The 26,785-nt window shown below is 46.7% G+C and overlaps 1 protein-coding gene across 5 annotated transcripts in view; it reads right to left on the reverse strand.

The window, feature by feature from the left end:
* RNF152 (ring finger protein 152) overlaps nt 1-26,785 on the reverse strand; it is a 902,175-nt gene that overhangs the window by 456,009 nt on the left and 419,381 nt on the right. The window lies entirely within an intron of this gene.

Raw genomic sequence — 26,785 nt, forward strand, 5'->3', positions numbered from 1 at the left:
AATGTCCCTCCATCATGTCACTCTGCCTTCCAACTCCCACCCTTGTATCTTACTTTCTTTCCTACTCCTGTCCTTAATAAAGTTCATACCTCCAACTACTGGTCTCTGTTATTGTCTCTTCCCTCCTTCCTCGCCCTCTAAACCAATAGCTACTCCTATTTTCACACTCACTGTCACTCTACCCACTCTCCGTCTAGTACTATTCCTATTCCACTACTACCAATCTCTACTAAAAATTAGCACTCTACCTCTTATCTCAATTACTCGCTACTCTCACTATCTACTTTACTTGTTTCTTACTACCACTACTCCTACTCTACTTCTATTACTCACACTCTCCCCGCTCTCACACAAACACTCCACAGACCTCCTCCTTAACAATTGCTTCTGCACTCCAGTCACTGTCGCCTCCTCTGGCCTCTCAGACAACGTCCTCCGCCGCCGGTCCTCAAACAACTGCAGCCCACACCAAACAACTCCAAAATTCCCTTTTATATATCCCTCGCCCTCTCTGGATTGGCCACTTACCCTACCAATGGCTTACCTTGCTCTTAAGGGGCGTGACAGGGGAAGGCTTGGGAGGTTACATAATGGAGTTTACCCCCTAGCCCCTTTTCTACACGGCTTTGCTGTATTAGGGAGTTTCTTTTGGTGAGCTTTGAAGGGGGGGCATGGAATCACAAGTATGACACTGACACAATGGGTACAATTTGTAAAATCCCTTTATTGAAATTGTTGGCGTTGGAAAATCTCCTGTTCTGCCCTATAACTAAGTTGAGAGTAGTTTTGACCATCAAATAATAAATAACGCAGTCCTAGTGGAGTTTGTCAAATCAAAATGGCCTATGCTAACAAAACCTAATGCCGGCCCCATCTCTTGTACAAAAAAAGTTTACAAAAGGAGAAATGTATGCAAAAGGAAAAATCAGTGTTCAAATGAAAATGTGGTTGAGCCAGCTCTCCTCCCCACGTTAGACCTCACAAAGTAAGGCTCGAGGCCTGTCTGCCCTTCCACGTTTAAGTTTCTTTTCTTGACTTCAAAAAAATGTTTCAACCAAAAAGTTCACAAAGGTCCCCCTGTCGGGCTCAGACCTTTCACCACAGTTTCGAAGGTCCCCCTCAGCCGGGCCCCGGACTCTCACGATAAGGTTCAACACAAACTTTCCAGGGGACTCCCTTCCCCAAGCTTAATTCACTTCAGTCTCCCACTGTCGGGCTCGGACCACTTTTGGATGTCAAAGACTTTGAATGTGCGTGGTTTACTTTTCAGACCACTGCAGGAACACTTTGACTCACAGTTTACAGTTAAACTTTCACTCCACCCTTCTCTAGCAGTTAAACCTCAGTATTTCACTTTTGCTGTTCATTCGCTTCGAACAATTTACTTTTCACTGAGACTTTCGAGTGGGCTACTTCCTTTTGCTGGACCACTCTATTACTTAGTATCAGTATCAGATACTAAGTAACACTGATTTTGCAGCTGTCTTTTACTTCAAAGTTCATTCACAGGTCTGCCTTTCCTCACGTCTCACTCACACATGTGCAGCCTTCAATTGTGATAAAATGTTGCGATCTCAAACTTTAACACACACCAGTCTACACCAGTCTTTCAGGTCGCTGTCCAACTAGCCGGCTGTGTGCATCTTTCTTGGTTTAGCGATATCCAATTCACGAGTCAAGGTTAGAACCAGAGGCTTGGCCTCGCCTCCTCAACTCTGCCATTCACCCGGGAGGGTCGCAGGCATCCTTGAAATACAATGCAGTCTTCACTTGTGGGATCAGGCCTTCTCCACGTGCTTTCCACGGCCTGTCGGACCTCCGGTAAGGAACTGTTGGGGTTTTTGACCGGCTGCTCTCGCCCCTTGGTCCGTCGCTCTGCACCAGTAGGTTTGCCTTGCTCCCGGAAGTTCTGCGTGTACTCGTGTTCTGCCCTGCTCAGAGTGTGTCTTTGGGTTATGCCTTTTATTTGTGTTAGGAGAAGTAATTAGTATCCGGTGTATGCACTTGGAAACAAGTGCCTGAGCTGATTAGCGGGACATGTCCAGTACGATGTGTGAAAGTGAATGTTGTTACTCTCAGCCACCTTCTTCCTCGGTCCTGTGTTTGTGTAAAAAAAAGGGGTGCGGTTGAGGGGGTTGGGGCCTCAGAGCATCCTAAAATTTATGGTTGGTTGGATAAACAAAATAAGGGGAAAACCCTGTCTTACCATAGGCTATCTCACCCCCAAACCCCGGAAACCCCGCATTTTAGCACCTAGGCGCCCGGACCCCACCTGCATTGTGTTGTGCCTATGGTCGCCTAGACCCCACTTGCACTGTGTTGTGCCTATGGTCGCCTAGACCCCACCTGCATTGTGTTGTGCCTATGGTCGCCTAGACCCCACCTGCACTGTGTTGTGCCTATGGTCGCCTAGACCCCACCTGCATTGTGTTGTGCCTATGGTCGCCTAGACCCCACCTGCATTGTGTTGTGCCTATGGTCGCCTAGACCCCACTTGCACTGTGTTGTGCCTTATGGTCGCCTAGACCCCACCTGCACTGTGTTGTGCCTTATGGTCGCCTAGACCCCACCTGCATTGTGTTGTGCCTTATGGTCGCCTAGACCCCACCTGCATTGTGTTGTGCCTTATGGTCGCCTAGACCCCACCTGCATTGTGTTGTGCCTTATGGTCGCCTAGACCCCACCTGCATTGTGTTGTGCCTATGGTCGCCTAGACCTCATTCGCATTGTGCTGCGCCCCACCTATACCGCCAATGCCCCTTACACACCACCCCTCTGCACATCACCTCAGCCCTAGCATGTTACCCTACCTGACTACGATCATGTTCCCTTTCTGTGTCATGCAAAGTAACATACCCTGCACTGGCAACAGTTACCTAGCCCATAATAATGGTTTAGTCAGACCCGCCTGCCCAAGACACCACCCGATCACCTGCCCTACACCATTCCTGCCCACTACACCAGCCTTCCCCCCGGATACCAAGTCCGCCCATCCCACCCATAGACATGCACACGCTCTGCATGTCGCAGCAAATACTCACCTAGCTGTCCATAAGCAGAACCCCATCAACATGAGAGCATCATGCCATACCATCGACCACAACACCTCCACATTAGCTAACCCAACTAACTCCCGTAACACTACCCTCATTCCCTCCGATCGGAACTCTAGACTTGGCGCCAGAACCCATCACAGACCCAGCAAAGGCCCAGCAAATCCACCCACTCCTTGGAACCCATGCACATTAAAAGACAGAAACCTGAGACTCGGCTCTCGGTTCATAACCCCTAAAACACTCGCCAAAAAACACTCCTCTCATCCCGCACACATTCAAGCAAACTCCACTCAAACTTTGAACATCACCCAATCAGCCCCCTTGAGTACATCTGAACAACCACTAATCAAGGGCGCCCTTGTCAATGCCCGCTCCCTGGTCGCCCATGCGCTAGATATCGCAGACTTCATCTCTGTCAACAATCTACACTTCCTGGCTATCACTGAAACTTGGCTGCACCAAGCAGCAGGCCCAGCCTTATCCCTCGCCATCCCAGAAGGTTATTCAATACTAAGGAAAGACCGGGACACAGGCAAAGGAGGAGGAGTAGCCTTCATCGCTAAAACATCCCTTGGACTTAGATTAATCCCGCCGCCTAGCTTCCGTTCTGCAGAACTTCTGTCAGCTAAGCTCCAACTCTCTGCCACACAAACCATACTATTACACCTCCTTTACAGACCTCCAGGCCCCATCACCACATTTGAGGAAGAGATATCTGACCTCTTGACCACCAACACCAAAACAGGATCTCAAACTATCCTTCTTGGTGACCTCAACCTCGGTCTCGGCGACCCAAACGATACCAATGCGCTCTCCCTGGAAAGCACCATCTCCCAACTAGGGTTCAAGCTCAGAATCACAGACCCTACCCACAACAAAGGCAGGACCCTGGACTGGCTAGCGGATCTCAACTGCTCTACGACCATTACAAAAAACGAGCAAACTGCTTGGTCTGACCACCACGCCATCTCCTTCTCCATACAAGGGAAATCACAACCAAACTTTCCAACCCCTACCATCCCCCAAACCCTCACCAGAAACAACCGCAACATTACTTTACAAAACCTCTGCCCACTTATAGACAATATCTGTACCCCTACAAACTACGCCAACCTAGATGCAGAGAAACTCGCTGACCTCTACAACAAAACGTTAGAATCAGCAATAGACACCATCGCCCCACTCAAACTCACCAAAGCCAAACCGGCAGCCCATATGAACAAATGGTTCACACCAGAGCTAAAAATCCTCCGAAACTCCAAACGAGCCGCAGAAGCCACCTGGAGAAAAACGCCCAACCTTTCCAACAAAACTCAACTCTCGATAGCAGCCACCACCTACAAAACTGCTATCCTTAAGGCCAAAAAAGAGACATACGATAACAGAATTGAGAACGCCAAATCTAAAACAAAAGAGCTCTTCAATATCCTTAGGGAACTCGAATCCCCCCCCACTCTGGCTGAAACCTGCGTGAAAGATGCAGACTGGTGTGAGAGGATTCAAAAAGCCCTTGCAGACAAAATCACCATGTTACAATCCAAAATCGAACAGAAAAAGCTCAGCCTATCCAAAAAAACAAACCGCCCTCCGCCCACCACCCCCAAAACACCTACCTGCCCCCCCTTCTCCTTCTCACCAGTTTCCACTAAAGAAGTAGAAAGCATCATTAAGGGCCTCAAGCCCTCTAGATGCCAAGGGGACTCATGCCCAGCCCCCATCATCCAAGAAGGCGCCAACACTCTGGCCCCCTTCATAACAGCCCTCATCAATGCATCCTTCAAATCAAGCTCAGTGCCCAGTAGCCTCAAGGAGGCCTGGGTCATGCCACTTCTAAAAAAACCTAATCTAGACCCCAATAACCCAACTAATTACAGGCCAATCACCACCGTTCCCTACATCCTGAAGATCCTAGACAGAGTGGCCTACCTGCAAATACAGAAGCACCTGGAAGACAACAATCTCCTGGGTCTCAGACAATCCGGCTTCAGGCCAAGGCATGGAACAGAGTCAGCCCTACTGGACCTAAAAATCCAGATGGACGAGGCAAAGGACAAGGGTAATCTAGCCATTCTCCTACTACTAGATCTATCAGCTGCCTTCGACCTCGTCGACCATCAGATCCTCACAGAACATCTGAGGACCTCAGCGGCCTTCTCTAACCAGGCGACTGCCTGGATCCAGTCCTTCCTAACCAACCGAACCACCCGGGTCTTCTCCCCAGGGGCATCAGCACTCCCTGTCCCCATCACCTGCGGCGTTCCTCAAGGCTCGTGCGTCTCGCCGACTCTATACAATATCTTCACAAAGCTATTGTTTGACCGCCTAGATAATCTAGGTGTCACTTACACAAACTATGCTGACGATACCCAGGTTCTCATCACCCTATCAGGGTGCTACGTCGAGGACTCCACCAAAATCAACAACCTTTATTTAGAGATCCAAGCCTGGATGGCAGAGCACGGCCTATGCCTCAACGATGAGAAAACTGAGCTCCTCATTGTCGGCTCCCAACCGCGGCTAAACAAACTAGACCCCCGTTACGCGTCCATCAACATTGACGGTAACCTAATCACAGTAGCCAAAGAAATTAAAACCCTTGGGGTTTATCTATACTCCACTCTCTCACTCAAAAGACAGGTGAACGCAACTGCCTCTTCAACAGCTTACACCAATAAGCTCATCAACGCCTGCAAACCTTTCCTATCACCCTCTAGCTGCATTACACTAGCCAGAGCGTTAGTGCTCTCAAAAATTGACTACTGCAACACCCTCTTTCTTGGCTCATCAGAACACAACCTGAACAAACTACAGGTACTGCAAAATAATGCCATCAGAGCAGCCCGCAGTATCCCACGAAACGCCCACATCTCCAGCTTCAGACAAGATGCTCACTGGCTCCCAGTACGAGACAGAATCTCCCTCAGATCCCTCGTCATCGTCCATAAATGCCGCTCTAACGACGCACCCAAATACCTGGCAGACAAGTTCCACAATCACACCTCAACTAGACCAACTAGAACACCATACGCACACTGCCTCTCCGTTCCCAAATTCTCTCTAAAAAAAGCAGGCGGCGCCAGCTTCCCGGTCCTAGCTGCCAAACTATGGAACGCTTTGCCACCACACCTTAGAGCAGAACCCTCATTTTGGACTTTTAGAGCCAAAACAAAAACATGGCTTTCCAACAAAAACGCCGCTTAATGCACTTCCTCTCTGCTTGCCTCTGTTGACCACCTGTAACCCGGTCTACTACACCGTTGTTGTTTTATCACAATCTGTACTGTATATTTTTGCCATGCTGTAACTGTTTTTAAGTCTCCGGCGCCCAGCTACCCCAGGGTTCGGTGCGCGGTACAAATAAATAAACTAAACTAAACTAAACTAAACCAAGGTGATTCTCCAGCACTGGTTCACCTCCAGGAACTGGATCCAAAAGCGATGGCCGTGTCCTGGACACCTGGATGATAAGTCCCCTCACAGCTGACCCTTCTCCTTTGCTGGTCTGTGGTCTTTCTTGTGAGGATGTTTTGCAGCGCAATGCCAGGTCCTGCAATGGTACAGTCTTAACTGGTAAGGAGATGATGGTAGGAGGCCCATCTACACATTCCCTGGCACCCAGGGTCGTTGGGGTCGGGCTCCCACCCACCCCTGACAGGGCTGGATCAGGGCCCCTGTCACACGTGGCAGAATATACATTCTTTATTCGAAATCTTTTGATGATATTTTAGGGGAAAGTCAATAAAGGAATAATACATGACAAAAATCATGACCAGATAGACAATTAATGGGGACAGCCTAATAAAACAAAATAATATACATTTTAAATAACTGAAGAGACAGATAAATTCTTTTGATTATTAATTCATATATTTAACAAACATTTAATATATCAAGGTGGAGTAATGCCACTCTAGCAAACTAAACACTGCATAACAACAACAGTGTTTATCTAAGCCTCACATACTACTTGTTAAAATAAAAGACTCCTCCTGAGACTAGAAAGATGAAATGCATTACCCTGGCATTCCAAGCCATACATTGGCTCCAAGTAAAATTAATCTGATTAAAAAACGTTTGGCCAATGTGTCAACGGCACGGGTCCAGAAACAACTACAAATAAGTTAATCTCATAGGTGGCTGTTGGCATGCTCATTCCAGTGAATTTGCTCTAGTAACAGACCTCAGTCTCAAAAAAAAAACACAAAGGAAACTCCTCCTTCTCAGTCCTGCCACCTAATCTATGGAACACCGTACCCTGGCGACTTTGCAACACGGAGAATTACAAAATCCATTCAACCTGTTCACCAGACCGCAAAGAAAACAGTGCTGATCTGCGTGGATCTGCATGCCCTGAAGGCCGCACTCATAGGGTCAATCCCATCCAGGCACCCCCCCCCCCCCCCAACAAAAAACATGGGCCACCAAAACATTTCCACGGGCACACCTGCAATGGTGCACTCGCTCCGGAGGCTGGCCCCAATTGGGTAGTTCTCAATCCCTACCCCCTTTATGCACATAGTACACAACTCATGGAGGATAGGTTTAAGCAGAGCCAGCAATTACTAGAAGACTACAGTGTGCCCTCCATAAACCAGCTGCAATTGGGCTGGCACCCTTCTCAAGTACAACTGTGTTGCTACTGTCACTTTCTAGAGAACTTTCTACGAGAACATGTCTGAAATATCAACCCAATTTTTACCAACCGGAATAGACCAAGGCCAGCCAATATCCCTTGCCCTGAACAATATCATCAATGCAGGATTCCCTTTTCCACTAACCTGCTCTTCATTTCTTCTTCCTAACTTTTAGTACTACACACACAGCTTGCCACAAACAAAACTCTGCATCTGAAAGCCTGCTAGTACCCCTCACCAAACCACACTAAACACCACAGAAGCCCTGAAGAGCATCCTCTGTGCAACTCTGGATCATTATTACCACACAAACACCACACAACTTCCCATCCAAGCCGCTTTCCTGGTAGACCTTTGTTCGTAATGAGTCAAGTAGGCAAATAACAGCTGGAGCTCCCCATTAGATGCAGATACTGCCCAAATTAGCTCACCAGGAACCGTTAGAAACAAACCAACAAGCAGAATAGGGGTTCTTTCAGTCTGTACTTACATCAGGATTCAAACCTGCCAGTCCGCATCCTTGCACTAACCATGCCATCCCTTACCACCTTCTTCCAAAACCAAGTTGAAGAGACCACCCATCTGGCATGAGTCGCACTATATAGCAACACTTCGCAATGAAAATAAAAATGCAAAACGATAACACCACCAAAAATTGTTCCAAGTGTTTACTTTGTCTCAGAGAGAATGCACACCAATAATGATTTTACTCTTAAAGTACCTCCAATTTCTAGTGGATTTTGTCCTCACAAGGATTCCTCCTCTTTGGTATACACAGATATCCTGCTTGTAGTTGGAAAACTTTTTCGACAGCAAAGGGCGAACTGCGGCATCGGGTCTATGTCCCTCAGAGGCTTCAATCACTGCGCTCTGATGTGACGCAGACTGTGGTTTAAAATAGCTTGCACAACGCCTGTTGTCTCAGTTCCATTTTTCCACATGCACAGTACGCTTCAGAAAAGTTTAGTGTGCCTCAGCAATGCAGTACTTTTCTTCCAGTAGGTCTACCCCGAAGACAGGGTATAATAGGTGTGCAGACTGTGACACGAAGATGTCGATCACAGATCCGCACACAATATATCTCTGATGCCTCGGTAAGGAGCACAACGTTGACGACTGTGGCTACTGTCAGTTCATGACTAACAAGGCCTTGAAGTAGGAAGTCTAAACTCACCCTACTTCGGTCACCTCAAAGGCCTAAGAAACAATTCAAACACTAAGCGGTTGAGGTCAAGGAGTGATTCGCGTCAAAGCAAAGACACCATTGTTCTTCATCATCAGACTCCTCACCCGACAATAGAAGAACAAATTACTTACCAACTGTAACGTTCTTTCAAATGGATGTTCCTCCCATTTGTTCCTCATCTATGAAATTAGTATCTCGCCAGCTTCGCAAAAAAGATTTCTCAGCAGAGGGCGCTGTGCACGAGTTTGTGGCGTCGATGTTCCTCGATGGTCTCTGTAGCGTGTCGACATCACCAGCAGTATAAGTAGCTTGTGCTGCGCCCGTTGGCTTCAGTTCTGTTTTTTCGTATAAACTATTAAACATTCAGTCGTGCCCCAGACTGTAAGCTCTTCGTAAAAGTAAGGTGTAAACCATGTAAATTGTACAGCGGGGAAGGATGGGAGGGGCGATGAGGAATACGTGGGAGGAACATCCAGTCGAAAGAACGTTACAGTTGGTAAGTAACTTGTTCTTCGAATGGATTGTGTCCTCCCACGTATTCCTCATCTATGATAGACTCCCATAGCAGTGGTAATTTAGGAGATTTGAGTACTATTTAGTTTTATCTTGGATAGAATGAAGTACAGCTTTTGCAACCAATCCCTCATGGGACAAAGACGCATCTTAGCAGTAATGCTTAACAAAAGTATGGATTGATGCCCATGTTGCAGCTGAACAGATATCAACTACAGGGACACCCCTCTGAAGAGCCGCAGAAGTTGCCATACCCCTTGTGTAATGGGCACAAAGCCCTTATGGCGGGTCTTTCCCGGCTAATCTGTAACACTCCACAATAGCCAAAGTAATCCAGTGAGATATAGTTTGTTTTGTCACTGCTAACCCCAATTTATGACCGGTATAACCCACGAAAAGTTGGTCATCCTGGAGCAATTTTGACATTCTTGAGATAAAAAACTCAGAGTCCTTTTTGGGTCCAGTCTGTGTAAATCTCCTCTTCTTTGCCCAAATGAGGAGGAGGGTAGAATGTTGGAAGTTTTTGTGATAAGTGAAAGTCAAACTACTTTCGGCAAGAAAGAAGGTTTAAATCTAAGTACCACCATGTCTTTGTAAAAGGTAGTATACAGAGGTTTACATGAGAGAGCCTGTAATTCACTAACCAGTGGGCTGATGCTAAAGCCACAAGAAGGGCAGTTTTAAGTGTTAAGAGCCTTAAAGGACAGGAATGTAGAAGCTCAAAAAGGTATACAAGTCAGGAATTTCAATACAAGATTTAAATCCCAAGAAGGGACATGAAATGGTACTGGAGGGTACACGTTGGTAAGCCCCTTCAAAAATTGGATAATCAATGGAATTTTGAAATAGGAAACCTCTTCTAAGGAGCGCTTAAAAATGGAAAGCACTGCCAAGTTACCCTTTACTGTTCCAACCTTGAGCCCCAGATTGGCCAAATGTTGCAGAAAAGAAAACACCATAGCAGTGCCACATTGAAAAGGGTCCACATTCTTATCCTTGCACCAGTTACTGAATTTATTCCAATGACACCGGTACAGGGATTTAGTTGCTGGCCTTCTGGCCGAAAGTAAAATCTCCATTACGTCGCCTGGGAGGTCCCAATCCTTCTATCTCAACCTCCCAGAAGCCATGTGTGAAGGTTGAGTGTCTTTACCTCTGGCTGGAGAACCTGACCTTGCTCTTGCGACAGAAGATCCTCTCTTAGTGGAAGACGTATTGGAGGGCAAATGGACATTCCAGAAGGTCCGGTACCACATCCTCCTGGCCCAATCCGGGGCAATTAGGATCATGTGTTTCCCGAACTTTCTCAAGATCCTGATTACGTGAGGAATCACAGGGACTTGAGGAATCGCATACAGAAGTGGGAACTCCCAGTCCACCAGGAATGTGTCTTCTAGAGCTCCTCTCAGAGGAAATTACCTTGAGCAGTACAGTTCGCACTTCCGGTTGGCACAGTTCGCGAACAGATCCCCTTGAGGGGATCCCCCAAAGGGTGAAGATCTTTTGAAGAACCTCCTGAGCTAGTTCCCACTCGTGGGAGACTGTGCTCTGCCTGCTCAGAGCGTCCGCCGCCGTGTTCTGCTCTCCGGCTAGGTGAACTGCCGACAGAAATATTCCTTTTGTATTGTCCACAACCAGAGCTGCATTGCTTCTGTGCACAGTGGTAGTGACCGTACGCAGCCTCTCTTGTTGAGGAAGTACATGGCCACTATGTTGTCCGTCATAATCAGGACATTCTTTCCCCGTACAGAGGGCAGGAAGGCCTTCAGTGCTAGTCTGATTGCCCTCAGCTCAGCTCTAAAAGGTTGATGTGCAGTTTGGACTCCGATGGAGACCAACGACCGCTGATTGTCAAATTGTTGGTGTGGGCTCCCCACCCCGTGAGTGAGGCGTCTGTCACTACTGTCATCTCCGGCCATGCCTGCCAAAAAGATTCCCCTTTGAGGATACTGTTGTTGCAAGCCCACAATAGAAGGTCCTGAACAATTGTGCTCGGAACTTGCAGAAGATCATATTCAGTTCTTATGGCCCATTGAAGGGATCTCATCCTCAGTCGGGCCTTTGGCACCAGAAAAATGCAAGATGCCATGAGACCGAGCAACCTCAGAAAATCGAAGGCTGGCAGATGCTGAGCATTCTGGAACTTTGTTACCATCTGCAGAATGTGATGATCTCTCACCTCGGGAGGTCGAGGCTTTCCCTGAGGAAGTGTCCAGGACTGCTCCGATAAACTGGAGTCTTTGGAATGGTACCATATGGAACTTCTTGTAATTGAGGGAGAAGCCCAGTCTGTGTAGGGAGTGGCAGGTGATTGAGAGATGTTCGCGAGCCCGTTTGGGGTAACGTGCCCTCATCAACCAATCGTCCAGGTAGGTGTAGACGTGAATCCCCCCCCTCTCCTGAGACTCACTGCCACTACCGCCATCAGATTGGTGAAAACCCTCGGGGTAGAGGTCAGCCCGAATCGCAGAACTCAAAACTTATAGTGAGAACCGCCAACCGCAAATCTCAGGTACTTTCTGTGCTTGAGATGGATTGGCACATGAAAGGAAGCATCCTGAACGTCCAATGATACCAGCCAGTTTTGGAGCTGGAGAGCCTGAAATATTTGAGAAAGGGTTACCATCTTGAACTTGTCCTTCCTGAGGAACTTGTTCGAGTTTCTTAAGTCCAAGATGGGCCTCAATCCTCCATCCTTCTTTGGGATGAGAAAGTAAGGGGGAAACCAACCCTTGTTCCTCTCCTCTACAGGTAAATGTTCTATTGCACCTTTCTCTAGTAGGGTTAAAATTTCGTGCAACAGGAGCGGATCTGGAATTTTGACAGAGTTGGTTCCCGGTGGATGGTTCTGAGGCCTTCTTAGGAAGGGAAAGCAGTAACCTTGAGCTACTGTTTCCAGTGCCCAAGAATCTGAAGTAATGCCCTGCCATTCGTTCAGATGCCGAGAGATTCTGCCTCCCACCGGGGTCTTGTGTGACAAGGTCTCAGAGCGATTTGGAGGCGGTTACAGGAGCAGCTGAGGGTAAAGATGCCACTGCTGAGGCTGATTTCGCACCGCTTCCTCTTCTTCCACCAGTGACATTTCTTTTACCTTTCTGTGAGGCCTGTCCTCTTCCTCTACCAAATGAGTAGTATCGAAAAGAACGACCTCTCCAGGAAGATGAGCCCAAATAAGGTTTTGAAGCTGTTGCATAGAGGCGTTAAGTGACTTAGGTGCCGCCTTCGAGGTCTGCAGTTTCTCCAAGCTCTCATCAGCTTTATTGCCGAACAGCCTCGAGCCGTCGAAATACATGTGGAGTAGTCTGGCCTGCACATCCAGTACAAACTCCGACTTCCTCAACCATGCAAATCTGTGCAGTATTGTGCTTGCAGCCATGGATCTGCTGATGCTGTCAGCAGTATCCAGTCCTGATTGGAGACACTCTCCCATTGCCTCCTTGCCATCTTTAACAATATTCATAAAGCCTTCCCTTTCATCGCCTTCTGGAATATGTTCAGCCTCTGCCATAAAACAATCCCACAGGGTATGAGTGAACCTGGCCAGTGTACAGTTAACATTAGCAGACTTAAGGGCCATACTGCCCGAGGTAAACACCTTGCGAGCCCAAGCTTCCACTTTTTTATCATCTCTAACCGGGGGAATAGATGGATAGGCTGATTGTCTTGTGGAAGTTGCAGCTTGGACCACTAGACTCTCAGGCGTAGGGTGCTTACTAAGATAATCAGGGTCACAGTTTGCTGGTCTATATTGTTCTGGGGAAGTTCTTGACGACTGCTGACCCAGAATCAGGAGCCTCCCAGTTTGCCATCCCTGTTCTCTGAAGGGCCCTATGAAATGGAAGAACTGGGTCCTTTTGGGGGGCCTGATCCAGGATGTCGGTCATATCATCCTGTTCAAAGGTTGGTGATGACCTACCCCAACCCATACATAGTCAGCAACCCTGTTCATCAGATTCCTGTACCCAGAGTCTCCATGTTCTGCAGGATCAGGTTTTGGAAATTCTAACTCTGGTGAGGTATCAATGCCACTGGCAGAGTGAAGGGTGTTATAAAGATCTTATTCTTGACTCATGGTAAATCAATTCCACTGGTACATCCCTAGTACCAAATTTTACTCCCAATGGAGAAATATCCTCTGAGGCGCTTTCCTCCTCTGACCTTGGTAAAGGTGTGTAACTTTTTCCTTCCTCTTGAATTTGCCTTGAAGGAATCGAAGGAATCTTCGAAGACGTTGATGACTCCTTAGGCTTCGGCGTCGAAGCAATCGAAGCCGATGGTGTCGAACTCGTCGAAAGCTTCGACGGTTCATGCTTCTTAGCCGGTGTCAGAAAATCATTAAACTGTCAAGGAACCTTCGACATTTTAATGTCGGGTCGAGAATGTCGAGTCTCACCTTACTACTGGTCTTAACTGAAGTCGTTTCTGGCCTTCCTGCGTCGTCCAAAGGAACGACCGGGGTCTGGCTCTTACGAGGCTTCTTTGGGGAGGTTGGGGCCGCATTCTCAAAGACATTCATCATGTGCACTCTAAATTCTTCCCATTTTCTAGGGGAATCCGACCTAGTTGGACATCGTATCACCTCAGTAGAGGTATCTGATGAAGAAGAGGGAGAACTATGTCTCCTCTTCGCCTTCTTGGAAGAAGACAAAGAACGTCTCAACCTACTCCTAGAACGAGACCTCTGAGTGCTTGTGCCGATTCGAGTCTTTCAACTCACCGGGCTTCCTATGCTTCTTGAAGAGGCCTTCAAAGAGGCTTCGAAGCTTCCCTCCCCACCGTCAATTTACCTTTTTGTTCACGAAGAGCTTTCTCTGTCATCGACTGACAGGAGCCACAGTCGCTGGTTCGATGATCCGAACCTAAACACCAAAGGCAGTTGGTCTGATCGACATTTTAGAACCGCAGTCGATACACTTTTTAAACCCCATTTTAGGAGTGGAAGGGGTCGAAGAAGATGACATTTTCCTGAGGAAAATACAAAGTGCGCTGTTAACTTGATTGCGGAACTATCGGAAAAAGGGAACTGAAGCCACCGAGTGCGGCACGAGCTACTTATACTGCTGGTGACGTCAACACGCTACGGAGACCATCCAGGGACATCGACACCACGACCTCATGCACAGCCCCCTCTGTAGAGAATTTTTTTTTCCAAAGCAGCAAAGCTGGCGAGATACGAATGTCGTAGATGAGGAACACGTGGGAGAACACAATCCATTCGAAAGGTACGTTTCCCAGACAACTCTGCCTCAGCAGCAGATTGGACGTTTTTTGGAAGCCTGCCCCTCCTGGTCACTCAAAAAAGCCGAAAAAGCATACCTATCCCACTGTGCATTCTGAAGCTGGCAAGAAATCGTCAAATGCGTCGACTTGTGCACCCAAAAATCCCGGGTCAGAAGCCCTCTGGGATGCCTACCAGAGTGGTGACAACCGCAAAGGAAGCACTGAAGTCAAAGGCTTCCACATCTTAATTATCGAACGACTCGACGTCGAGGTCTTCGACGTGGAACCAGTCAACATCCTCCAATCCCTGCTCCAGTTTTTAACCACTGTCAAAGAAATACTTTTAAAGTCCTTTGGATCAATATTTGAGGATGACTAAAAGGATGAAGACATTGTACCCTTTGCATACAAATGTTTTGGAATGCCCAATGTCCCTGAGCAACTCATTTCTGAGGGATCTTGTTTAGAGGCCTTGGTTACTTGTCTTAAAGAAACCAGTGGGTTAGACACTTCTCCAAAAGTGGAATTTGCTTCACCAGACTCAGCTGCTAATCCAAGTTCTGACTACAGGACATTGATGAACAGAGTCACTGAGTATTTGGTTTGGGGACGTCCTGCAAAGCATATAGAACAGGATGACCTTGCAGATATTCTGGACAAAGGACCCCCCAAAGAACCTATAGTGCCTTTCCATTCTGCAGTCAAAGACAATGGCCCTCATTACGATTCCGGCGGAAACCGTGCCGGAAAAACCGGCAGGTAGCCGCCGGACCGGTAATGAATCATCGCCGCTGACTTGCTGGAATAACCAGGGCATTACAGGCCCGGCGGTCCGGTAAGTGAAACGGCAGCAATTGTTAATCCCCATTCCCATTTGAGTCCCACAGGGCTCAAATGGGAATGGGTACCATGGAAGCACCGGCACCATTAATAACAGTGCTTCCTTGAACGTCTGCGGCCGGGTGTCGTTTCACCGCCAGGGCAAACCTGGCTGGCGGGCAGACCAGCACCAGGCCGCAGACTAGCACTTGCCAGTCAGGAAAACAATGTGGCAGTAAGCTTACCGCCACTGTTGTTTCCGGACCGGCAAAGTTGTAATGAGGGCTGATATCTTGGAAAACTGGCAGAAGCCTAATACAACTCCTGATGTCAACAAGGAGTTGGTAAGACATATAAGCCATCCACTATTGATTCTGATTCTCTCGCCAAACACCCTACTCCTGAGACCTTTGTGTTACAAGCGGCTACTTCCACATCTACAGTAGCTGCTTTTTCCATCCATCCCACCTGGCCATTAATGAGTCTTGCACATTAGCCAAATATACATTCACTTTGTGTTATGTAGTCTCCCAAGCGGCTGATAATATTCCTGAGGGAGAGATGAGGGATGGTTTCTACAACATCATAAATGATAAGGAAGCTACATGCCAATCACGTCAATCAGGATTGGATGCATCGGACTGTGTTGTTGGTCGCTCTACAGGATTAAGTGAGGTCATAAGGAGGTGTGCATGGCTACACAAATATGGATTTGCTCCTGATGTCCAGTCTAGGGTTCTTGACATGCCTTTTGATGGGTCAAACTTAACTGGGGCAAACACTGACAACAGCTTAGAGAGGCTTGAAGCTTCGTACGCAGCTGCAAACTCCTTGGGTGCAGCCATCCGTTAACCTCAACAGCAACACCCGCCTTCCCAGGGTTGGAGAGGGTGCTTCGCTTCTACTCCTTCTTTGGACAAAAAGGTAGAGGCCAGCCTGCCCAAAGAGGGCAAAGGAGATTTCCACGTGGTGCTAAAAGCCATAGAGGACGAATCGCTCAGGCAGTCGCCTCCTCACTACCCTCTGCACAGCCCCAAAACCACTCGGACCACTTTACTCACAGGACTCCGGTGGGAGGCAGGTTGAACCAGCATGTAGAAGAATACCAGTACATTGCTTTAAATGCTTTGGTGCTGCAGACAGTAGCTCAAGCATTCTGTTTCCCAGTTTTTTTTAAAGGCATCCAGATTGTCCCCCGAGCTAACAATCTCTTTAGGAACCAGACCTGCTCCTTCTGCAGTAGATTCTCTCCCTGCTGGAGAAAGGTGTCATGAAAGGGGTACATGTAGCAAAGCAATACCAATGTTGGTACTCCGCTTATTTTCTGGTTCCCAAGAAAGACTAGGACTACAATCCATCTTAGACCTGAGACGCTTGAACAAGTTCCTCAGGAAGGACATTCAATATGGTCACTCTTTCGCAGATCCTCAAGGCCCTTCAGCTCCAGGACTGGATGGTGTCAACGCTATCTTTAGAATGCTTACTTTCATGTGCCTATACTTCCCAAGCACAGGAGGTACCAGAGGTTCGCCATTGGCAGTTCTCACTTTGTTTCGGGTACTGCCTTTTGGGCTGACCTCTGCCCAAGAGTCTTCACCAAGCTGATGTCAGTGATGGCAGCGGATCTAAGGAGGGGATGAATTCACATCTTTTCTTACCTAGACGACTGGCTGATCAGAGCTTGTTCTCCTGAAAAGGCTCTGGAACATCTAAACAGCACCTGCCACTCTCTATGCAAACTGGGCTTCTCCCTCAAATTTGAGATGTCCCAGGTGACACTTACCCAAAAGCTGTGATTCATTGGAGTAGTCCTTCGGGAAAGGCTTCACCACCCGATTTGATGGCTCAACATATCTTTCAGATGGTTCCAAGATTTCAGAACGCCCAACATCTTCAAGATTTTGATTTATTTGGAGGTTAATGGGCCTCATTGCATCCTTCATTTTCCTGGTGCCAGAAGCCTGCCTAAGGATGAAGCCCCGCCAGTCAGCTCTCAGATACCAATGGTCACAGTTCTCAGGCAGGATGACAGATCTTCAGGTCCCGAGAAACGTTGCAAATGATATTCTGTGGTGGGTCTGCAAGGAGAATGTGATGATAGGGGAACCTTTTGGCAACCCTGGTTGGAGATAACAGTGGTCAAAGATTCTTCCCTTATGGGATGGGGAGCTCACATGAGTGAGCTCACTGTCAGCAGACTTTTGTCCTCACCAGAATCTAAACTACACAAACCTTTTAGAGCCGAGGGCAATCAGACTGGCGCTGATGGCCTTTTACCCTTCCATACAGGGGAAGAACATCCCGGAAATGAAGGATAACGCAGTGGCCATGCATTACATCAATAAGAGAGGAGATGTAGGGTCACTACTACTGTGCACGGAGGCAATGCAGACCTGGTTTTGAGCACTTCAAAAAGGAAACCTCTTTATCGGCTGTTCATCTGGCCTGAGAAGAAAAGGCAGCAGACACTCTGAGAAGGCAGAGCACAGTCTGCCACTAGTGGGAGTTGGCTCAAGAATTCCTTCTAGAGATCTTCGCCCTTTGGGGTAACCCTCAAGAGGATATGTTCATGTCCAGTTAACAGGAAATGCAACCTGTTCTGCTCCAGGAAATGTCCTCACAGAGGAGCTCTGCGGAACACGTTCATGGTGGACTGAGATTTTCCACTCCTGTGCGTGTTCCCACCAATCCCCTCCATTCCTCTTGTCATCAGGAGGTTGAGGAAGTTCATCAAGTCCATGATCCCGATTGCTATGGACTGGGTCAGGAGGACGTGATACCCAGAACCTCTAGAAATTCCCATCTACCCTCCATTATATCTATGTCAGAGAGTGGACCTACTCTCACAAGAGGGAGGCCGTCTTCTTGATGAGAAATCAGAATTCTGAACCTTCATGCTTGGTTTATGAGAGGTTACAATACAAAGATTGGGACCTCCCGGAAGAAGTTATGGAGGTGTTGCTTTCAGCCAGAAGACCAGCAACAAAAGCACTATACCGCTGCAGCAGGTTTTGCTGCTGGTGTAGGGCTAAATATATTGATTACTTGAGTTACACCTGCAGTGCTTTCTTTTTTGTTACACCTACCCCATGAGTGGCTGGAGGTGGCTACTGCCAGGGGCTACCTGGCAGCATTTTCCATCTTTGCACACACACCAGAACAAGGCTCTTATTTTAAAATACCAACTGTAATTCAGTTCCTCATGGGACTAAAAAATATATTTCCACTGGCCCCTTTCATAGTCCCGGCTTGGGATCTAAACTTTGTATTAACATTTCTAATGAAGCTGCATTTGAACATCTCCATTCCTGTCCACTCAGATTATTGATATTTAAGACAATCTTCCTACTGGCCATCACTTCTGCTCGCAGAGCGAGTGAGCTAAAGGCTCTTTCATGTAAATCTCCTTTCCCTACATTTTCTAAGAAAGTAGTCGTGAGGGTTTTTTGTCCCTCCTTCCTTCCCAAGAAGGTGTCCAAATTCCATCTGACACAAAAGATTACCTTATCCACCACCTCATCATTCCAAGGAGGAAGAAAGGTTGCACTGATTTGCCCCAAAAAGGCCTCTGAGCTTTTATATTGCCAGATTGGCAAATATCAGGCAAGACAACTTTTGTTGGTTACGCTGCACACAGACTGGGTCAGACCGTAACTAAACAGACCTTCTCACATCGGATCATTCTGTGCATTTCACAATGTTATTCTTTGGCTGGGAAAGATGTCCCAGAAAATCGAAGGGCTCATTCCACCAGAGGAGTGGCCACCACTGTAGTTCTGCAAAGAGGTGTACCTGTGCACATGCATTTGTAATGATGCAACTTGGTCTTCGATACACTCCTTTTCAAAACATTACTCTCTGGACACCTTCAAGGGTCAGGAAGCTAGGTATGGGAAAGCTGTTTTGCACAATATAAAACAGTAACAATTTTCCACTGGTCCCACTTCCTTCTATCTAACTGTGATGGGAGTCTATCAAAGATGAAGAATCCATGGGAGGACACAATCCATTGGAAACCAAATTACTTACAAAGTTCTTACCCCTGGTAAGGTTCTTTCACAAGGATGTTCCTCCACCGATTCCTCATTGCCCTCTCAACCTTCCCATCTGACTGTTGATGAATTTTTTAATGCACTTCTCTCTCTTTCAATGTCCATGCAGCTTATGTATCCTCAAGTCGGCTGTGCGAAAGGGGCAAAAACTAGAACTGAGGCAACCGGCACAGTGCATGCTATTTATACCACGGTCGACGTTGCGTCCGAGCGTGGGAATGGAAGCTGCCAATGGACATCGACCCGAAGCTGCACAGCACCCTTTGCTGTCGAAAAGGTTTCCGAACTGCAAGCAGGAGATCGGTGTATATTAAAGAAGGGTTATCCGTGGGAGGAAAATCCAGTAAAAAGAACATTACCAGGGGGTAAGTACTTCGTTCATTTACAGAGGTCAACCAGAAAGCAGTAATACAAACAAGCACCCATTATGGAGTTTGATGAGCCTTGGCCGTCTATGAGTCCAAAATAGTGTGTGTTCACTCCTTCGTCAGAGCCTAACCAGAAATCGAGCAAGGAATGGAGGACCTCTATCCCCAAGCAGCTCTCATTTTTTGTCCATGGCAGTGTGGGGTGAAATATAGCCCATGGATGCCAGAAATAAAGAAGCCATAGTCATTTGTGCATGCTCACTGAAATATAAGGCCAGCACAGAACTGATGTCAGACATGATGCCTATAGAACCAAAAGGTGACCAAAAATCTAAGGAAAGAAAGTGGGCCTGACTATAAAAAGTGCAAAGATGTGTGCAATGCATTTCAAGACGGAAAAGAAAGACAGCAATGTACACAGTATCTTCAATGGAATACCAAATTGTGCCCCAAGCAGCTAAAATGAAACAGAGCATTGCATGGAAATTAAAAAAAAGAAGATCATTTTCGTTTTTCCTTCCAAATTGGCAATATGCTAAGAGAAATTCTCACCAGACTTTCTACGTGTGAACGTGGTGTTCTCAGATAACAGCATTACCGAAAGGACAATTTAAAAGTAACACTATAGTATGTGAAAACAGTGAAAGCCTTATAGATGCTGTGTAAAATTACCATCATGGGTGGGTTTAAAGGCTATGTGCTGCTGGGGATTTCTCCCAACATGAAACTAAGATCCAGGACCTCCCCCCTGCTGTCTGGAAGACAGGCCTGGTTGTCATCAGCAATCAGAACCATTCCTTCAAGATACAAGAAAGAATGACATGGCCTCCATCAAAAACGCAGTGAAGACCAGATAAAGCCAGGTCTGTTCTGCAGCAGGAATGACATCCAGGTCACAAGTCCCATAAAAAATCCATTAGTGGCCATTAGTCATTAAATGGGGAGGCGGAATCTAAACACAGACCTCTCTGCTTAAGTCATGTGCCTGAAGAGAAAGGAAACTGGAAGCGCAAGGGTGGGGGCCCAGTGAAGGAGGAGTGAAACTGCAGTTTGATTAAAATGGGAGAAATACATTGTATACAATAGGCAGCGTACATGCCACAACGTTCATTCCAGACTTATTAAAAGGTGACAGTCACCTTCTATTAACCATGCTAAAAACTATATTGGTGTGATAAACATAACTAAAGTTTTTAATGAAAATGTGATATGGGCCTTCCCTTGATTCCGAGAGATATGAAAGTTGATATGCGCATGCTGGTCATAATTGATTTGGGGACTGTAAAGTGGCATATTTTTCACTGTTATGGCTCCTGAGTAAATGAAGAAAAACTATCTCTGCATAGGAAGGGCATGCAGATTTCCGACTAGTCTTATCAGCATCGCCTTAAAATATAGTTCTCAAAAATATATACATACATGTGAAGATTTAAAAATTGGGGTAAAAATTGGGGTACTTGCCATGTTGAGAGATTGAGTTCAAAAACATGACCAAGCCCATCTGTCAAAGTGGGATCATGAAGCTTTCTCCTCCCACAGCTATCCCAAATCACTCCCCCATGCCCTAGTCCTATCAGCACATAGGTGGGGAGTGATAATCAACCAATCCCTGTTTCGAGAATCATGACAAAGTAGTGATGTCATTTGCCCTATAAACAAGCCAGTTGCATCAGAGCTGGACATCTTCCAATAAATAGGAGAGGCAACCAACCTGCTGCTAAAATCTGGCAAAAAAACATCCCAGCAGAGGGGCCTAAATCTTGTAGTGCAGACAGGTGCCAGGAGACAAAGAAGCTGAATCGAACCCCTTGTAGGAAAGAAGGGAGATCCTTGACTGACCCCTTGCTGTCCCACCGGTGCCCTGATGCTCCCTGATGCCTAGTTACAGACCACTCCTGTAAGTAAGACCACCCCAAAGACATAGATTGTGTAGGCACTATATTGTGTTAGTTATTTCCCCATAGAAAAATATTCTGTTTGTCTGTGTAGGTCCCTAGCATATATAATCAAAGTAATCAATTAATTCTCCTATAGAAATCACGGGTGGCGTTTGTTGGCATTCAAAACTAACAACGGCTTCCCAGTGTGTTGTGAGCTGGTATATTTGCCAAAATGAATTAACCCCAAAGCCCTGTTCCACGTGTGCACGCAGGGTGTAAAAATGAAATTCCTCATTGATCCCCTTCATCTTAAATCAGAAGTGTGAAACCTGGTAGTGGCTTGGCATACACCAAGTACAAAACGAAATTGCCCCTGTGTACCCATTGTGCCAGAACCCCAAAGCCCTGCCTTTTCTGGTTAGTAGCAAAACACATTTCTCCTTGGTTGTCATTCTTTCACATTGCAGCTGTACTTATATCCCAAAACCGATTTCCTCATTGTGCTCTGACCAAAACCCGAAAGCCCTGCCTGTTCTTTTTAGGTGTGGCTAAATGAATTTCCCATTGCTTTTCTTTCTCCCAAATCATTTCGGTGCTTAACACTCAAAATCCAATTTTTTGGTTGTGTTCCCACTCCCTGCCACTACCTTCCATTCAAAGTAGTCAAGACTAATTGATGTTTTGAGGGTGAGGGTTGCTGGGGGAAGGTATCATAACACTGTTTTAAATCAGAAATCACTGTGTCTTGAATTGTATTTTTTTATGTATTGGTGGGTGAGTTAAAAAGAATTAATTGTGACTGCAGATCTCAGTGTCATCTCTTTGCTGGTGATTTTACGGGAAGTCATTTTTGGTTTGTGTTCCCAAAGCCTGGTTGGCTGATGTTAATTTATTTGTGATATTTGGTTGAAATAAATTAATAAATATATCTAATTTGAATACATACCAGCCTGGTTCCTAGTCCATTGTGGCATCGGGTACTTGTTGGTGTTGGGTGTGAGACGGATTGGAGGCCTAACCTGTTGTATCGCACTACCGGCGCTGGTCTTTGTAGTACCATGGGAGACTTTGTTTTGCCTTTTCTTTGATCCTCCCTAAGATGGCCGACGGGAGTTTCCGATCTGCCAGAACCATTTGGCCAGGTCCTGACGATGCATTGCTTCCGCAGTCAAGCGATCACGTGACGGCATATAGCCTCTTTGACGCAGAGGCTCAGTGCATCGCTACTCTCCAGCAAGGCGCTTTGTAAGTTTGTGTCCTAGGACTTCTTGGTTTTCTCTACTTACTCCCTGTTACTTACGTCTTCACTTCTCATAGGTATCATTCTCCTGAGAACACACCCACGCTGTGAACGAATGCGCAGAACTCGTTTGGCCCAGAAGGGAATCATCGTTCACCGAAAGCGAAGATCCGACTCACTTATTTCATAGTCTTACCTTATTCGAGCAACAGGTAGGAAACCATCAACTTTCCCATTGCCTTTAACCTTATATTGATGTGACATTCGTTCTCATTATATTATCGTAGGATTTACGGATCCCATCCTTGGACCCTCCCGATAAACGGGCGTCATCACGGTCACGGTACTCTGGCGCTGGATGCTTACTAACAGCTACTTGCTGTCCTACGTAGGTAACTAGAGATTCTTACCTGTTCTTGTAATATTTACTCTGCGTGATTCTAACGCATTATATCCTGTCCTATTTTCCGGCACAGAAAGTGCCTCAACGTCCAAGACGTTACTTAAGAACAAGCAGAGCTCCCAGATAGAAGTGAGGGGTTCCTCCTTTTACTTTTCTTCTATTTCCCTTACTCTTTATCTAATTACTTACCATTCTCTTCTTGTCTGTCAGGCTATCTGGAAGGAATCTTCTATAGCTGCCGATCCAGTAATACAGTTGGAGAGGGAAGAAGGTCGAACCACAGTAAACAACGCTCTCTATTCCAGCACAGGGATTTTTACCCCAGAGGGTTTCCCTGGGGGTGTTGCCTCTCTCTGTCCTGGCTCTCTATCGTGGTCACCTCCAGGCAGAGGGCGGTAAGATTCTTAGGGAGATTTTTCACTATCTCCAAGTCACTGCCATCTGATCAGTTTAGTGGTTTTTCTGCTTTATGGAATCGTGGCATAATATAACCACAGTGAACCAAACCGAAAAACCAAAAGTGCTTCGTTGTACGGCACATTCATTGTGGGGAAAGGAACTCCAGGAGTTTGGTGTGACTGCGTAATAAACCGCGACAACACTGGAGGCTCGTGCCGTGATTGGAAAAGAGTTTTCACTCGTGACAGTGCAGTAACAGCAGACTATTCATTGAAGGTGAAATTGCGTTTATGTGAATGGAAAGTTGTGTTGTATTGTGAAAGCGCCATTCAGACCTGTACCCATGGACCTGTACCCTGGGTTTCAGGTCGGTGTGTGTAGATAGAAGCTATTCATTGACTGTCATTGTAAATATGAACTAAGCAAGAACAGGTTTGAGCTGTTGCCCTTGCATAGAGAGCATATTAGGTACAGAACACATTTCATAATGAGCACCGTAGAAATCAATAAGGCCAGAAGCACCTCCTATACAAATTGTTTATTAAACGTGAATTGGTAGAACAGAAGCATGAAATGTGGCAATCTAGAATGATGCAGGAGGTTACCTCTGTAAATGTTGACATGTGACAGGATAATGGGCCGTTACATCACGCCCTGACAGACTTTTATATGACGCAGACCTAATTAAAATGGCTCAGCTCACAGCATATATATACTTCAATATGATGATCATGGAAGATATATACCAGGAGAGTGTAGGCGCTGTGTAATACCAATCTGAGCTTTTTGATCAGGCACAGAGAGAATTGAAACAATTAGTGGAATAAGTGCAACAGAGCCACGATTCAGAGTTAAAATTAGAAAACATTCAGCAGCTAAAAGAGGAATTAGTGACACAGCAGCACGCGAATTAGAGCATGAAGCTCAATTTTCTGCACTGAAACAGGAGCATCAGTAAGGTGTGGAAAATCTGAGAGAATTGTTAGGCAGAAACCTGTGCAGTTCCCTTAGGGACCACTGCAAAAGATTTAAGACTACAGGTGTTGGCAGTAAACCCACTTGGTAGCAGTCTGTACCACCCAGATTTACCTGGTAGCTGTGGCTGAGCAGTCAGACTTCCCCATCAAGAAGAGTTAGGCAGTATGCAAAGTATACTCAATAGGCACTCAGATACAATAATACAAGCAAACACTGACCAGAGCTTTGGTATCAAAGTATATAATTATTTATTTAAAAACACACAGTTGAAACACTCCAGCACTCTTATTGTAAAATATCCTACACACAGTTACTATTATGATATATGCACCCCTTTTTCCCTATTAGAAAAATCACAGTAAAACACCACTTATTTTCATACAGAGGTGAGCGCTTAACTAGATTGCACTCTAATAAGTTTGTGAAAAAGGGAGGGAAAAAGACAGCATATGAAGAGGTACACCACTCTACGATTCAAGAACACTGTTAGCAAGGCAGAGAGCGAAAAGTCACTGGTGAGCCAAAGTCCAAAGGCTGGGCCCGCTCTTTGCGAGAGCAGAGCACAAATGCGCCCAAGATCACACAGTTACACTAGGCTTAGAAAGTCTTGCAGAGGGTTCAGAAAAGAATTTAGAGGCTTAGAAAAGTTTAGCCAGGGTGTCCCAGGCTAACCCAGGTTCGAAAGACGGGGGCTAAATCTACCCCGTACAGTCGGTAGCAAGGGAAGCCAGGCGGGACACGGTACCTTAAGTGGGAAGGATCCTCCAGCGGTGGCAGTTGTTCCTGGTAGTGGGTGCAAGTTGCGTCGTCGTCCAGGGGAAGAGAAGATCTCGACTTGGAGGAAAGATGAAGGTCGTTGCACTACCAGGGCAGAAACCAGCCGCAGAGTTTTCCGGTTAAAGGTGGTACCTTTGTCTTGCGGTCGTGGTAAAATGTGGTGTCCCGGTTGCCGGGGTGCTTGGCACGGGCAAGGCGGCCACGAGATACGTCGGGAAAGCGAAAAGACGGTGAAACTGGTTATCCCCAACAGTTAAAGGAAGAAGACTCTCCGGCGGGAGATCTCCTCTGTCGTTGGGAAAAAGTGTTGAGACGGTCCAGCAGGGCTCCACCGGTAGTGGTGTTGTGGCAGGTCGGCTCAGCTTCTCCCTCGTCGGATTCTTAGGTCCTGTGGCGACTTCTGAAGTTCCAGTCCCCAAGGCCCTGCTTTTATGCAGCAAACCCCCATTCACTCAGCCTAGCTGTCACTCAAACATGCTAAGTGGTGAGCCGGCCGACTCACCACTTGGGCCAATCAGGACGGAGTGTGACTTGAGTTGCCTAGGCAACTCAGTCGAGGGTGCCTAAATTCCCCTCCACCCCTCCTAAGTACCCCAGACATAGTGGCACCACTTTGGAGGGCTTCTGTGGAGAAGCCCGCCAAAAAGTGCAACAAAGGGCTCGACTTGGGTTGGAGTCACAGAAGAGAACACAAACGCCATTTTAGAATCAAGTTTTGGCAAAAAATACCAACAGGAGAATTAATATTAATTAAATAAACCGGCGGTATGTTCGAGGCTACCGTAAATAATTAAATAAAGATAGTAGCCTAAAACAATGGGAAATCCCATAGGAAAATATTCGCGGTTCAATATAAAAAGTAGTATCCACTGCCACCAGCCAAAACTCGATCAGGGGGGACGGAGACGTGCCCCCTCGACTAACAGACCCCGGGGCAATTGAATTGCCCCAGCCAGTACGTCCACAATATGATGGTTTGCACTGGTTCTGTTCAGAATTTAAGACTAGTAAAGTCAATGGTGACTTTACATGCCCTGGGAGACAGTAGTCAGTCCCAGGGTATGGAGTCTATACTGGGGGGTCACTATGACACCCCTGTGTCACTGCACTGAGGGTGCTGTGTAACACACATCACAAAAACACATGAAGCCATATGGAGTAAAAGACCCCATAGCCCATTAAACACATCTAGATTCAAAGAAACACTCAAATCATGCCCAAGAGTGAGGGTAAAAGAGTCTCACTCTTGGCAGGAGAAAA

The sequence above is a fragment of the Ambystoma mexicanum genome, chromosome 5p (genome assembly GCF_040938575.1).
Source record: "Ambystoma mexicanum isolate Mex_15411 chromosome 5p, UKY_AmexF1_1, whole genome shotgun sequence".
NCBI classification, from domain to species: Eukaryota; Metazoa; Chordata; class Amphibia; order Caudata; family Ambystomatidae; genus Ambystoma; species Ambystoma mexicanum.